Genomic DNA, 14,782 nt, shown 5'->3' with positions numbered 1-14,782 from the left:
TACAAAATATGCTTACAATGCAATTACAAGATCCACAAATCATCTACACATCAAGTCGGCCTTTGGTAACAGTCTGTCAGTTCTATCCTAATCTAGACATCAACCTTCCAGCCTCAGTCCTACCGGATTAGAATGTCGCCAGTTCTACATCTTTGCTCAATCTCAATGCTCTGTCTTCAATCTTATGACTTCTCTCCCCTCTTCAAATGATTCACAAGCTTCCATTTATACCATCTGCAAATAATTACAATTCAATCAAGTCAGCCCAAAGACCAATTGGTTCATGAAACGTGCAACGATAAGATGTCAGCTCAATCACTAAGAACAATTTCCAAATGATGCACAAACCTCAGGGAATACCGACCAAGGCCCAAAGAAACACCTAAAATGATCCACAACTCATGAAGATCAACCTAAACCTGAAATCATCTTCACTCAACACACTACAAGCTAACCGATAAGAACACACCAACTGAGACAATACCAGAATCTGCATACTACCGGAAACAAAGCCAAAAGCTATGAAACTAAAAAATGGTAAAGACCATGAACATAAGGGCATAAACCCAAAACCACAATGCTAAACACTCAGACATGAAGAAATGCCATTCTCTCAAGAAACTCCATAGAAAATTGCCAAACCAATAAGAACTAGACTGGTGCTCCTGCATCAGACTCTCGGGGTTAATTAAAAAGTGAGTCCTATCACTTGCTTCAGTTCGGCGATTGGTGAGTATGCACTTGCAACTTCCTCAAGGGATTCAATGATCTAACCACAACTTTTGGTTGCCTCTCCATGCCGATCTACTAGTCCAAACTATAGCCTACCTCAATCGGCAATCTGTTCAAGTCTCGACCCACTAATTGCCTCAATCTCAAGCTCTAGGATTCATTGGTCTACCTGAAAACCTTGCTTTACCTCACGTTTGACATCTGAACAAGTCCACAAGTTGCCTCAATCTTCTCTCCAACCAACCGGTGTACAAACAACACTCTATCCAACAACAGGTTCATGAACCATCTCTGATACCATTTGACACAATCAAGGAAGGGATATCCAATGAAGGACAACCCAACCTTGTAGCTAGACACATAAACCATGCAAAGCATACCGGTAACCAGTAATAAGGTGCCAGAAACAATAGGAAGAGCAACTGGTAACAACACAGAACACATAACTGGTAAACAATGTGAACGAATCTTAGTACAATCTGAATAATTATACATGCCACATCCTAGATCATAGTCCAGGATACAAATCATGCTTAACATACAATTATAAGATCTCAAAATCATCTACACATCAAGTCAGCCTCTGGTAACAGTCTGTCGGTTCTATCCTAATCCGGACCTTAGCCTTCCGGCATCAGTCCTACTAGATCAGAATCTCGCCAGTTCTACATCTTCGCTCAATCTCAATGCTCTGTCTTCAATCTTCTTACTTCTCTCCCCTCCTCAAATGATTCACAAACTTCCATTTATACCATCTGTAAATAATTACAACTCAATCAAGTTGGCCCAAAGACGAACCAGTTCATGAAATGTGCAATAGTAACATTTCAGCTCAATCACTAAGAACAATCCCCAAATGATGCACATACCTCCAGGAATACTGGACAAGACCCAAAGCAACACCTCAAACAATCCGCAAGTCACGAAGATCAACTACAACCCAAAATCATGTTAACTCAAGACACTACAAGCTAATCAGTAAGAACACACCAACCGAGACAATACCAGAATCTATATACTACTAGAAACAAAGCCAAAAGCTATGAAACTCAAACACGGTAAAGACCATGAACACAAGAGCATAAACCCAAAACCAAAATGCTAAACACTTAGACATGAATAAATTCCATGCTCTCAAGCAACTCCATAGAAAATTGGCCAATTGGTAAGAACTAGACTGGTGCTCCTGCATCATATATTCTCTTAATGGCCATGATCCAAAGGCACACAGTGTGAACATAAAATGTGAAGGTGGAAGTTTTGGAGACAATGAAAATCAATGTAAGATTAACTCTAGTAAAATATTACCTCAGTTGGGGATGTATTTCCATAAAAACGTAGGGAAAAGTCTCGGGTGACACATATTCCACCCAGAAGTGAAATTATTTTTGCAGAAGGATAACAAAGTAGCTGGCACTTAGAGAGGAAATAGTGAAATTTTTTTACCCAAAGATGAAAAGATATGACTATTAACTATTTTCTCCACTTGGTGGGTGGCTGCAAGAAGTTGAGTCCCACTTTTGGGCAAAAAGTGGAAGTGTTTTCCCTATTTTTCAAATTTTCTATCAATTGATGTCAAAATTTGAGACACTTAGAGATTGAATCTGAAAAAACTTCAGGAATAGAAAAGGTAGTGCTTAGAGTCTAATTTTAAAATATGTAATTTGTTTCAATACCCACATGGTAGAAATTTACTTTTAGTAGGCATGTTTAAAACCCACTTTTTCAAATTGTCTATTTCAGGACCATACCACACAAGTGTACGACCACCATATTTTGACGTAAATAAATGAATTTTTGCAAATCCTTCTGGGAAAAGATACCTAAGACACCAAATATTGATTAGAATATTTTTTCTTTTTTTTTTATTGAATATATTTTTTAATTGACTATAAAGTAAATTTTCAAAACATCTGGTGTATGGCCACCATAATTTGATGAAAATTTCATTTTTTTATTTTTTAGTTTTTAATCATCAAAAGAATTGTATGTAGATTGATTTCATATAATTTATTTTCCAAAAATCCTAAAACAAGTTATTAAAGTTTTACTGAACCTCACTATTTTACATTTAGGTGTCACTTTTGACTAATAAATAATGCAAAAATTGTAAAACTAATCATATCACTATGAAATTTATATTTTTGAAATCAGGACAATGAGAAATCTAATGGGTTTTCATTTCATCAAAAAATACGATTAGGAAGACCTTCAAAAAATTACGGCAAGGCAGAAATCATGTATTCTAGTGCCTTAGACATTTGTTTGGAGGTCCAAGCATAGGCTTGGTCCCACCAAGCCTAACCCGAAGGCAAAATTGAGGCATAAGTGTGTTTCCCGCTCCATCTTTTATGAAACGAGCGCCTATTATTTAAAACTAAAAAAATGGGCACCCATTTTGAAATTTGTAGCATTTGAGGAAACGTGTGCCCGTTTTTAGAAATGTATACACATTTTTAGAAATGGGTACACATGTACCCATTTTTAGAAACTTGTGCCTGTTTCTAAAAATCATGCACCTGTTTCTCTATGATGGTTTGATCCTAAATGGGCACTCATTTTTTAAAATGTGCAACAGTTTTATTTTTTCTGGGTCGAGGCCCCGAAGCTAAACGGGTGTCTGTTTCTTAAGAAACATGTGCTCATTTCTAGTGGCTAATTATTTTTCTCGTAGACTACTTCTACGAAATTGGGACCCAACTTCTTGCACCCACCCTAGTATTGGAATTATCTTTCATAAGTATCAAGTGAACAAAGCAGGCATATTATTTAGCTACAGGGGAGAAATCTCAATATGTGGCTAAATGATGAAATCATTTTATTGATAATGGGATGAGGTGTAGTTGGGTGAACTTAGTTTGACCAATCAAAAGGGGAATTTTCAATATTTTTAAATATTCTCATTGAGGGGTCAAATACTTTGCATTCGAATGCAATATAATGAGAATGAGTAAATTGTTTTTTCCCCTAAGAAAAGAGTACAGAAAATAACCATAGAGGGGTCACTTCATTCAAAAGGGAAGATTTTTCAAGTTTTGGGTCCAAATGTAATTGTGCAAAAGTGGCAGGGATCTTTTTCATCCATAAGGGTAATTTTTCAGTTTTTTAAATATAGAGGGCAAATGGTCAGTGACCAAAAATAGAAATTATTGCCAACTGAACAAAAGGTCAAGTGGACATGGGTGCAAATATAGAAAATTTTGATTAGAGTGCAAGGTTGAATGTGACAAGTAACTTCTGCAAGCTATTTTTTCTAGATTTTAAAACGTCACATTCAGATTTTTGAGTGTAAGTTGAGGATCCAGTTTTGGAGGAAAAGTGCAGATTCAGATTTGAAGACAAAGGAGATGAAGACGTGTCAATTGGTGATGCTTTCTAGGGTTTCAATTAGGTTTCTCTCTTGTCTAATTATTGAATTTTCTTCTCATTTTGGAGGGTTCCAACCTTGAGTTTTCTGCTATGGCAGACAGATACTTTGTAAGGCATTTTTGTAGAGTGTTCTCAGTTAGGTGCAGATAATTGAAAGTTTGTCTTAGTTATTGAGTCTTTTTCTTCAAAATGTGTTTCATAGTCTTATGGTATCAACTTGTTGTTTGCATTTTGGAATGTAAGTTTCCTTTATTATTCTCAATCTTCAAGCACATTTGTTGTTTTGAGTTATATTTTCTGATTGCTATCTATTCAAGGGATGGCTTAAATGCTTTCATGAGTATAATGGGATTCTTGTGTTTCATATGGATTACTAAGGATGATTATTTGATACTATTTTAGTGACCATGTTATTACAAGTTAATAGAATTCAATAGGTCTTCCAAGCATGTTTTGGATGCAATAACCTAAGTGGTCCTTTATGTGACTCTGCTGCCCTCTCTTTGGCACTAGTCATTTCTTTACAACTTCTAGTTCAGTTGGTTCTATATATTATCAAAATTATTTCATTTCTACTTTTCCTTTATGTTGTAGGAGTAGGATTAGTTTATTTTTTGTTCTCAGTATTTCTTATGGAGAAAAATGGGATTATACTGAAGTAATCGTGAAATGCCAAGCACCAATTATCATGCATCTGAGAAGTATCCACTTTGTTAAGATAGGTCTACTAGTTAGTTTGTACAAGTTTATCATTTTTAGACCTATAATAGGAACACCCTCTTGAGTCTAGTGGAGCTCAAAGAGTAGAAGGCTTGTATATCCTTTTACATTACACTTTCTTGTCTTCAGCCTATTGATAGTGTTGATGTCATGTCTTATATTGCCAATCCCATAGTCTAGTGTTGTGTATCTCCTTAGGACTAAAGGTGGCTAGAAAAATCACTAACAGATTGGCGACTCTGTTGGGGAAAGCCATAAATCCATTTGGAAAGATTCAACAAAATGAAGAATCTAAACTTTTGTATAAGATGTTAAGTGTATTTTTCAATCTGGAAGTAGTTTATTGTAGCTTGTGTGAAGGAATTTGACGTGGCTCTATTGTTGAAGAACTTAGAATACTTAGTGTTTTAATATCTCTCTACTGTTCAAAGAGTGTTCCTCTGCACAGAGATGGTGACTTTGTCAAAGATCCCGATTAAGAGATGATGAAAGCTCTGAACATTCAAAGTCCCATCAAAGAAGAAAATGAGCAACAACTACATAATTTGAGGTATTCTCAAAAGTCTTGCTGAGAATAGGCTTTTATAAAAATCATTTGTTAAAAGTTTCAGCACTTGAATGTTTCCCTATTGAATGATTTTAGCATTATTAGAGGGAAGTTGTAAGAAAGTTTTACATGCTTATAAGCTATTATCTAAGTTTTACTTTTGTGAAAATTAAGCATGTTATAATAGTGTGTGATTTTGAAAGAGATTGTAGTCACAAGCATTTTCAATTTTGTTTTCCAAAGTTTGTGTGATCATATCTAACATGTATCAAAATATTTATCCCTACTTGGCTCCTAATGTAAACATGTTGAGAAGTAAGCCCCAACCAAGTAATCAAAGAGATTTCATCATTCAAAGGTACAAGGCCTTGAGGTTTGATGATATTGTGGGTTTCCCAAACCCCATACCCCGTGAAGTCGGAGAAGATTCCTAAGTTCAATGTGCTGAAGGAGGAATCAGCTGAGAAGCATTTGCAGCAGTTTAGTGAAATATGGAGGTCTATGAGGTTGATCATGCGGATGTGTTTATGAGGCACTTTGTCCATTCCTTGAAATAAGATGTAAGAGAGTGGTACTCTAATTGGTTACCATGGTTGATCAGCTCATGGGAAGAGTTCCAGTCAGCTTTCAAAGAACAGTTTTGTGAGAAGATTTCCGAGTCTTCAATGATTCAAGACTATTAGAGTAATCTTTTATTAGCTAATAATTATTTATTTAATTATTAGTCTATTATACTCTATGCTTAAGCTAAACTTAGGAATCTTATAACTATTTAGGGTTCTCACCTTTAGGGTTTCGAGTATCCATTTATAAGGATTCTCTCTTTGTATTTTCATAACAACTATAATTATTGAATTGCATTCTTCTTGCAAAATCAAAATGACTCCTCTTTTCTGGATCTCTGAATTCTAGCATCCATAGCTTTTTTTCTTCTCTCTTTCTATGATAGGTTTGCATGCAGGTGATGTTTGGGAGCTGTAGAGTTGATTTTTCCTCAACTCCAATATGGTATCAGTGCTTCAGATCCGCATGCCCCTATTCTCTTCATGAGAGATTTTGGGCCTTGTACTTCAAATCTATGTTTTTAGGGGTTTGTGTAGTTAATTTTTTTCCATTTCTAGGGGTAGCTTATTTTTTGGTACATTTTCGTGCCAAAAGGACCTCACGGTTGGATTCAGGAGGCCGTTTCCATGAATTTTGATATAAAATTTGACTTATTTTGGAGTCAGGTGTTTTGGAGGAAAAACATTTTAGGCCCCAGGCCGTACGACCCCAAGCACCTAGATCGAGGCAAAAGAGAAAAAAATGAAATAAAAATAAGGCAATTTTATAGCTTACCTAGGTCGTTCCACCCTCGCTGACAATTGGAGGTTTGTTAGCCATCACGGCCAACTCTCTGAGAGCCGTGAGTGGTTTGGGAGCCGCAAGTGGTCCGGAAGCCGCCTGCCGGAGCCCTGGAGTCGTCTGTTAGAGCCGTGGAGTCGCCTGTAGCTGCTGGAGCCACCTGCCAAAGTTTTCTGCTAGTACCCACCCACAACCACCTGCCACTGCCTCCGCCACCCCTACCAGCCATTTCTGCTAGGAGCCGCCTGCCCTGCCCAGCCTATCCACCGTTGCCCAGCCTGTCCACCGTTGCCCAGCCCAACCGTCGTTGCTCCGCCCGACTGTCATTGATCCGCCCGGCTGCCTTGCCCCACCCAACCACCACTTAGCATCCACTTGATCATCACCCAATGACCACCTCCCTATCACCAGCAGTGGTGTGAGTTTTTTTTTTAAGGTTTTTTAATAGGCTTATGGTTTTTTTGACATAACTTGGGCAAACGGAGTCAGATTTTTGAAAATGAATAGGCATTGGAAAGCTATTTTTGAGCTCTATCTAGATATAGAGGTTTGAAATTTTGTTTTTACTTTTTTGGTGGTATTTTTTTCTATCAAAGCCAGAGGTTCCTTTTTGCACTTCGAGGGACATAACTTGAGCATCTGAACTCCATTTTTTGAAAACTTTATATTGTTGGAAAGCTTGTTCTGTTTTCTTTCCATATTATTCTTTAGGTATATTTTATTCATTTTTTTTCTTTTCAGCACTCTAGTGAATACATTGGATGTTTTAGGTCTTGGGATCTCTTTCTTTGAGCATGATGTCTTGTCTTTGGCTTTTTGTTTCCAGTCTTCTATCTCTTCTGATCATTGTAGAATTTTATTTATGCAAACACATTGAGATAAAGTGCCATCATGCATTGTACACTTGGGATCTTGCACATCTTGTGCCTTTTTGTACATGCACTACTTATAAAGTGTCATAGAGGGGTTGATGTTTTCCTTTGTTTTCCATCTACCTTTGTCAAGTGAGTGTTCCTTCTACGACATTAATCTCATGATGTGTGTCAAGTGAGTGTTCCTTCCATGACACTATGTACTTTCTCTGCTCCTTCGATGTTCCTAGTTATTTGTCATGTAGTTCTTATTGGCCATTATTTTCAGTGTACATGTCCCTCTCCCTTTTCAACATTATGGGGAGGTTTATCATGTTGTTCTAATCCTTCCTTGGTTCGATTGATCAACTCTTTAGGCTTTGGTGTTTCATGCCATCTATATCTTTGAGTTCATTTGTTTGCCTTTGTTTACCATCTGATTCGAGTAGTTTCATTGGAGGGCACCCATGCAAATTACAGTCTTCTCTACCTAGTCATGTTCTATTTCAGTGGAGGTTCTTTAGATCAGTAGTTACTCTTTGACAGTGTTTGCAGTTATTTCATGCTTCAATGGTATTCTTCATTTCTCTTCTTTTTGTTCCTATCTTCTGGAACACTCTTGTTTGGAGGCTTCTTAGTCCTTCACTTAAGCTTACATCACTTCTTGGAGAGGATTTTTGTTCCCCTAGGGTTTTCTCTTTTGTCTCCACTTCACAGAGATTTTATTGTACTTGGGTACCTCATCAGGCCTAGTTGTCGGGACCCATTGTTGCTTTCCTGCATTTTTTTTATGCCTTTTTAGTCCTTAGTTATTTTTTAGCTACTCCCTAATTCCATCTTAAGGGGGGGTCTTAGAGTAATCTTTTATTAGCTAATAATTATTTATTTAATTATTAGTCTATTATACTCTATGCTTAAGCTAAACTTAGGAATCTTATAATTCTTTAGGGTTTTCACCTTTAGGGTTTCGAGTATCTTTTTATAAGGATTGTCTCTTTGTATTTTCATAACAACTGTAATTATTGAATTGCATTCATATTGCACAATCAATATGACTCCTCATTTATGGATCTCTGAATTTTGACCTCCATAGCTTTTTTGCTTCTCTCTTTCTATGACAGGTTTGCATGCAGGTGATCTTTTGGAGCTGTAGAGTTGATTTTTCCTCAACTCCAATAAAGACTATGAATATTCAAATCTAAGAGGATGAGTTGGTCTCAGTTTTTAATCTCACCTTTGCAAAAACATTCAAGAGGATCCCTCAAGGTATCAAACCATCTGATGATATGGATCTAGTGGTATACCCTGGTTCCTTTGATAAAAACATGAGCTATAGGATGAGAACTAAGAGCCTTGAAAAGCTTGTATGAATCTTATGAGATAGCCAAGAACATTGAGAAATTATCTATGTTTGGAATGAGTGGGAAGTTAAAGCTTGAAAGGATAGCTTGGTGTTCAAGAAAACAAGATAGTTCCAAAGCTAGAGGTGATTTCAGCTTGTTGTCCCTTCATGTGTTTCTTTTCAAAATGTAAATCAACAAGTTTCACATGAGGTTGTTCATGAGCCCATAGTTGATGCAATGTATGTGGAAGAAGCAAGTGTGCCTCAAGAAGCAATGTGTATTCCTCAAGAGCTTACTCCAAGTTACACCTATGAGCAGCTTAGTTATGTGTATGCACCTGAGAATGATAGTCTACATCAGTATGAGTATGTTGTCATCAACCTAGTGGTGTGCATGAATGAATATCAGGTTGAACCTTGTGTTCCTTTCCAGTAGTATGAAGGTGTCATTTATCCAATGGTGTGGGGCCAAGGTTTGATTGAAAATAATACAGTGATGCTTGAAAGAAGTAAGGACATGGCATGAAATGCAACTTAGGGGAAGCCTTGTGATTGTTTTGATTCAAGAGAAATGCCTTATGGCATGAATGCAAATGGGTGGGTACCTCAATTAGTAAGTGAACAAGGATTATAAACTACTAATTACATGTACGCAAGTGTTTAAAATGATGATGGTTATGATCTCAATGCCTATGCTTATGATAATGCAGTCTATTATCATGATTGGAATCACATGGTTCGTTGTCCTAGTGCTCAAAATGATGAGTATGAGTCATATTTGGATTCAGTTGTAGCATATGAGAGTGGAGAAAACCTAGAAAAAGTTGGTGATTATGAGTATGCACTTAATGAAGAAGAGGAAGCTTCACGTCATAATTGCACCTATGAATATGATAATGTTGATTGTGAGTTTATTGCACAAGGAGATAGCATGGTGCAATAGTATACATGTATGAAGAAGAAAGCCCAAGCACACCTGAAACAAATGAGGTGACATGTAGTGATCAACAAATGGAAGAATTGTATACAACTGAGAATCTATTATATGATGATGCCATGGATAAGAACCAGCATGTGTTTTGCAATGACATGCTTGAGATCAATTCCTATGTGGTCTCAAATCCACTTTTTGAAGAAGAGGATGCACTTTTAGATGAGGATGATGTTTTGTCAATCTGTGAGAGTGACCTCCATGAAGCAGAAGAGATAGATTTATATGATCCATGTGAGTCTATTTTTTGTGAGCAAGAGGCTAGTACCTCATGTTCCTCATGGGAAGAATTGCCTATGTATCATGATGAGGTGGATGAACAAGAAGCACAAAGCATACGAGACCATTCTAGCTCAATGCCAGTTGATGTAATAGAAGTTTTAGACTCTTATGTGGAGTCAGACAATGAGAACAACAGTTGCCTTGATTGGCAATTCTTTGGCTAGCGTAAGCTATGGCCATGACATGAAAGAGACCAGCAATGCCTATGAAGGCATAGAAGATTTTAAACTTCATGATGACAGTTGTGATGAACCTGAAAATATGATCAATAATAATAATTCAAAGGTTTACATAGTTGCAAATGAATATGCCTATGAGATCCATTATGTGGATCATTATCGAAAGGATTCACATGCTGATTTTGATGAAGGTACTTTGCTGAGTTTGAATGATTTCTTTGATAAAAGATCCTCCATGCATGTATGTTGGTAAAAAAATTTGCCTTACCTTATTTGTTTAATCTTAAACAACTACGGGTCATAGAAAGGCAGACAAACTTTTTACCAAACTGTTGGAAAATCATTATATTGATTAAACTTAGAATTAAGGTACAACTCCCTCTAGTAAATATTCGTTCAGCTCCAAATTACATACAATCAATAGAATGTTTTTCACCAGAAAGCACTTAAAGGCAATTGCATACACCAGTCAATACAAAATGAATGCAAGCACTGATCCATATATAACTTTTTATATAAAGCCGACGGACTTCATACGAACACTAAAACAAAATCAAAAGCTTATAAAGATGAAATTTGCCAATAGTTTTCTGCACACATAGAAAGTATAACAACCCCTTCTTTGAAATAGATTTACACAAAAATCAAACTTCAGATATCAAACACACAGATTTGAAACCAAAAATAGCTATTAAAAAGATTTTTCATTCATCAATGGTCATCCACTTTCTACATACACAAAATGTTTTTAGCTAATCTTAAAGATAGTCTTTTCAAAAACTTAGTGACCCCTTCAAAGTCATTACAAAACATATTTAAAGGTCACTAGACCCAACAGTTCCTTTTAACCAAAGTAAAATTAACTCGTAAGAGTTAATGGAAAGCGACCCTAGCTGTATAACCGAAACAAAGGAAAATAACTAGACTCACTGGCAAACAACTGCTAGCAGTGCTAGTCGTGCAATCTGCTCAGTTCCGGTGTGATCGCTCGGGTTGGTGTCTTGAACAAACACCATCACCGCTTTCACCGCACACCACTCTCGATGCACTTTTGAAAACTCTTGGATTACAGTTACGTGTGGAAAACTGATATGAATTACTCTCTTCTTCCAGAGCTCCTTCTTTCTCTTCACCATCTGCACTTTATTTCTGTGGGAATCCAGGTGATCGAGACAAATAGTGAGCATCGATTCCACCTTAGAGATCCTCATAAAGTCTTCCACAGACAAGGATTTCTCCATCTTGATTTGTCTGATGTGGCTGCTAAATTGGTTAATCATCCTCGTAGTGTCTTTCAGGGTTTTGCTATCTTCTTTAAGTAATTGGACATCCACACAGTGTAAGTCCTTCTGCATGGTCATCCTTAAGGCTGTTAATTCGCCATGCAAACTAGTTGACTCATTATAACCCTATTCAATAATTTGGTTGTGCCACTCAATACTCTCCTTACAAATCAACATTACATTCTCATTTAATCCCGACACTTGATTCTCAGCAAGAAAGTTAATTAGACCATAACACTGAATATCATGCATCTGTATTGAAATCACAACCCACTTAGATTTCTCCTTCTGCCACAAGACCAAGTTGGAGTCCAATGCTTTGGTGACCTCATTGGCTTCTTTGAAAATATGGACCAAATCCGTTATGTAATTAGTTGCCTGATGCATGGTCGAGGTGAGCCATTCTGAGAAAACCTCGACAATCATCCTGTTTCGCTAAACTTCATCCAAGAATTTTTGATTGCTAGGTGATTTTGGACTAAATGGTCCTGAATGTTGGGACAATGGTAATGGGTTGTTCTACAAAGCATGAATATACTAGGCCATTTGTGTTAAACTTTGTTTCAATGCAGCCTTGTCTCTCTCGTCCTTCCAAGTACGGGAGATAATTCATTTAGTCAAACACTCCAGATGCTTCACATCTATGACTCTGGTTCTGACCCCCAAATCAATTTGTTCAATAACGTAGTCTACTTTAGAAGCCGTAGCAACATCTTTGTTGGACTCGGGTCTAGCAATGTCTGCAGTCCAATGCTTCGTGCTCTCGTCAAAATCAATCATAGCCTCTATTTTTAACTTTTTGGGCTTTGTAGACCTTCCCAGACATTTACTCACAGCATCCTCCATTGATACTGAAATCAAAACCACATTCCTTTTCCTGGTGATTGAATCACTTAACCATTTTTGTGCTAGAGTCAGTTCTTTTGAAGGCATGGGTGGAAATCCTACTGAGGATGGTGGTGTGGCATAGTCTATATGAGATTGGATTTCAAGTGTCCCTAGGTCCTGGAAAATAGTATCCATGTCAATTGAAACCTTGTCTACTTTGGAAATAGGGGATGTCATCTTGCATAGTTTTTCTTCTGTATCCAAATCTAGAATGAGATGAGAAGTCAACAGCTTGAAACTCTTCTTGGACCTTGACCTAGTCACTCGACTAGCAATAGAAATCTCAACCCCGATGTCAAGTTTCTCTTCTTTAATCCTTGCCTATCCTTTTCCTGCATCAGAAATGAGAATGTTAGTCAAAACATAAGTTTTACTTGCGGTACTCCTCTTTCCACTTTTGCTTCTTGAACTAGTTGCTTGTGTTGGATGAAATTGACAACTCCTAAGCCAATTTTCCATCCTCCACATTAGACTGAAGGTGCATTTCTTAATACTATCCCCCATCTTCTTACTCCAATCCACTTCTGGAAGAGGTTCACCATGGACCCGGTTCATAAACTCTGAATCAAGTATGTCTTCATCATCGATGGTGACACCCGAGGTATCCATTGGCAATTTCATGTCATGAATTTGTTTCAAAGTTAATCTAGACCATCTTCTTCACATACTGAGCAATAAAACCATTACTATCAAAGTTATCCCTTTTCACAAAGGTCTTCAAATGAAACCTTTTAAATTCTAGTTCAAGATTTAGTGCATTAGAGACTGACCTACAGCTATAATGGCCTAAATCAATGGGAAAAATCCCACTTTTGTCAGAGTCCTCACCATAATTTTTTGTGACATAAGAAAGCTGTCTAGAAACTTTGATCAAAATGCAGGATTCTGAAATGTACCTGGGCAGTCTAAAGGGTTCACCTTTAAATCCTCCAACTCTTAGGTAAGTGAAGTGGTTGAACTGTATAAAGAAACTACCATATATGTTAACAAGCTCAACTGCTTCTGCTAACATTCTTCTATGCAAATTACCCTGTAACTCAAAGGTCAACTTTCCAACGAAAACATCATTCCAATGGAGATAATCATCAACATGCCCTTTCAAAGTCAAACTAGGATGATGCTCATTAATTGTCATGCCTTGAACCCATTTTACATGAGAAAACCCAAACCATTCTCTCACACAGGCAAGCATATATAACAGATAGGATGACGTATAAAAATTAGGCATTCCCAGATAATTACTCAAACCTTCATGTAACCTTTCTGCAATGACAGTTTCCCAGTCCAGGAACCGACTTCTATCCAGGGTGACCTGGATGAAGAAATACATCTAGTCCTCCTAGTAAAAAGAGTTGGAATTACCCTTTACCCTGCTCAACAATATTACCAAGTCTCGGATTGCAGGAATTAAATATTCACGGGTTAGAGGTCTCAGCAGCCTTGAGCCCCATTTTTGGAATTTTAGGAGCCAATTCCATGCAATAACAGTTCTATAATACTACTTTTTCTTAGAGAAAATTCTATAGGATTTACCAATGGTCCAATCTTCATAGGGTTCCCAGTGTGGAATACCCATGGCTGCCATTACTGTTTGTCTATCAATGGACAACAAGATTTCACCATCATTTTTCCTTATGCATATATTACCCTTGTCATAATTATTCATACATTCTAAGACTAACTCAGGGCAAGGAGCAGCTATGGGAAAGGTGGCTGCTTCTAATAATCCACTCTGTGCTACATCTCTCATCATGGGGCTTGCGGCTGAATTCCTTACTCTTTCTAGAAAAACATCTAAATCCAGATGAACTAACACTGTATCACCTAACTCTAGTAAAGAGCTTACAAGGGAAGATGAGCTCATCAATTTGGGCAAAATAGGTCTCATGTTTAGTTCTTAGTTTTTCCCCAATTAATCCAAGGCAAAGAAGGAAAGTGGAAATAGAAACAAGCAGCTAATAGAATACCCAGATCTTTTAAAACAAACTACAGTAATTTAGAAAGTTGTTGAACATACCTTGCTCCGTACTCTGTAAACCTCTATCGCAACCTATTTCTCTCGCTTTGAAAACTCCTTCTCAAAATCTTCTCAAGAAAATAATAATCCCAATGAGACAACTACTCATTTTTAAAGCCGATAAAATCTTACCCATCATTACTAAAAGTTGCCTTCATTACTCCTCGCTCGTGTGACCTTACTTTGAAATGATTGCGCTAAAGCATGACTTAAATGTTAAGTCACTTCACTTTTGAC

This window comes from Cryptomeria japonica, chromosome 5, assembly GCF_030272615.1.
Source record: "Cryptomeria japonica chromosome 5, Sugi_1.0, whole genome shotgun sequence".
NCBI lineage: Eukaryota > Viridiplantae > Streptophyta > Pinopsida > Cupressales > Cupressaceae > Cryptomeria > Cryptomeria japonica.
The sequence above is the reverse complement of the archived record's forward strand: the minus strand, read 5'-3'. Positions refer to the sequence as shown.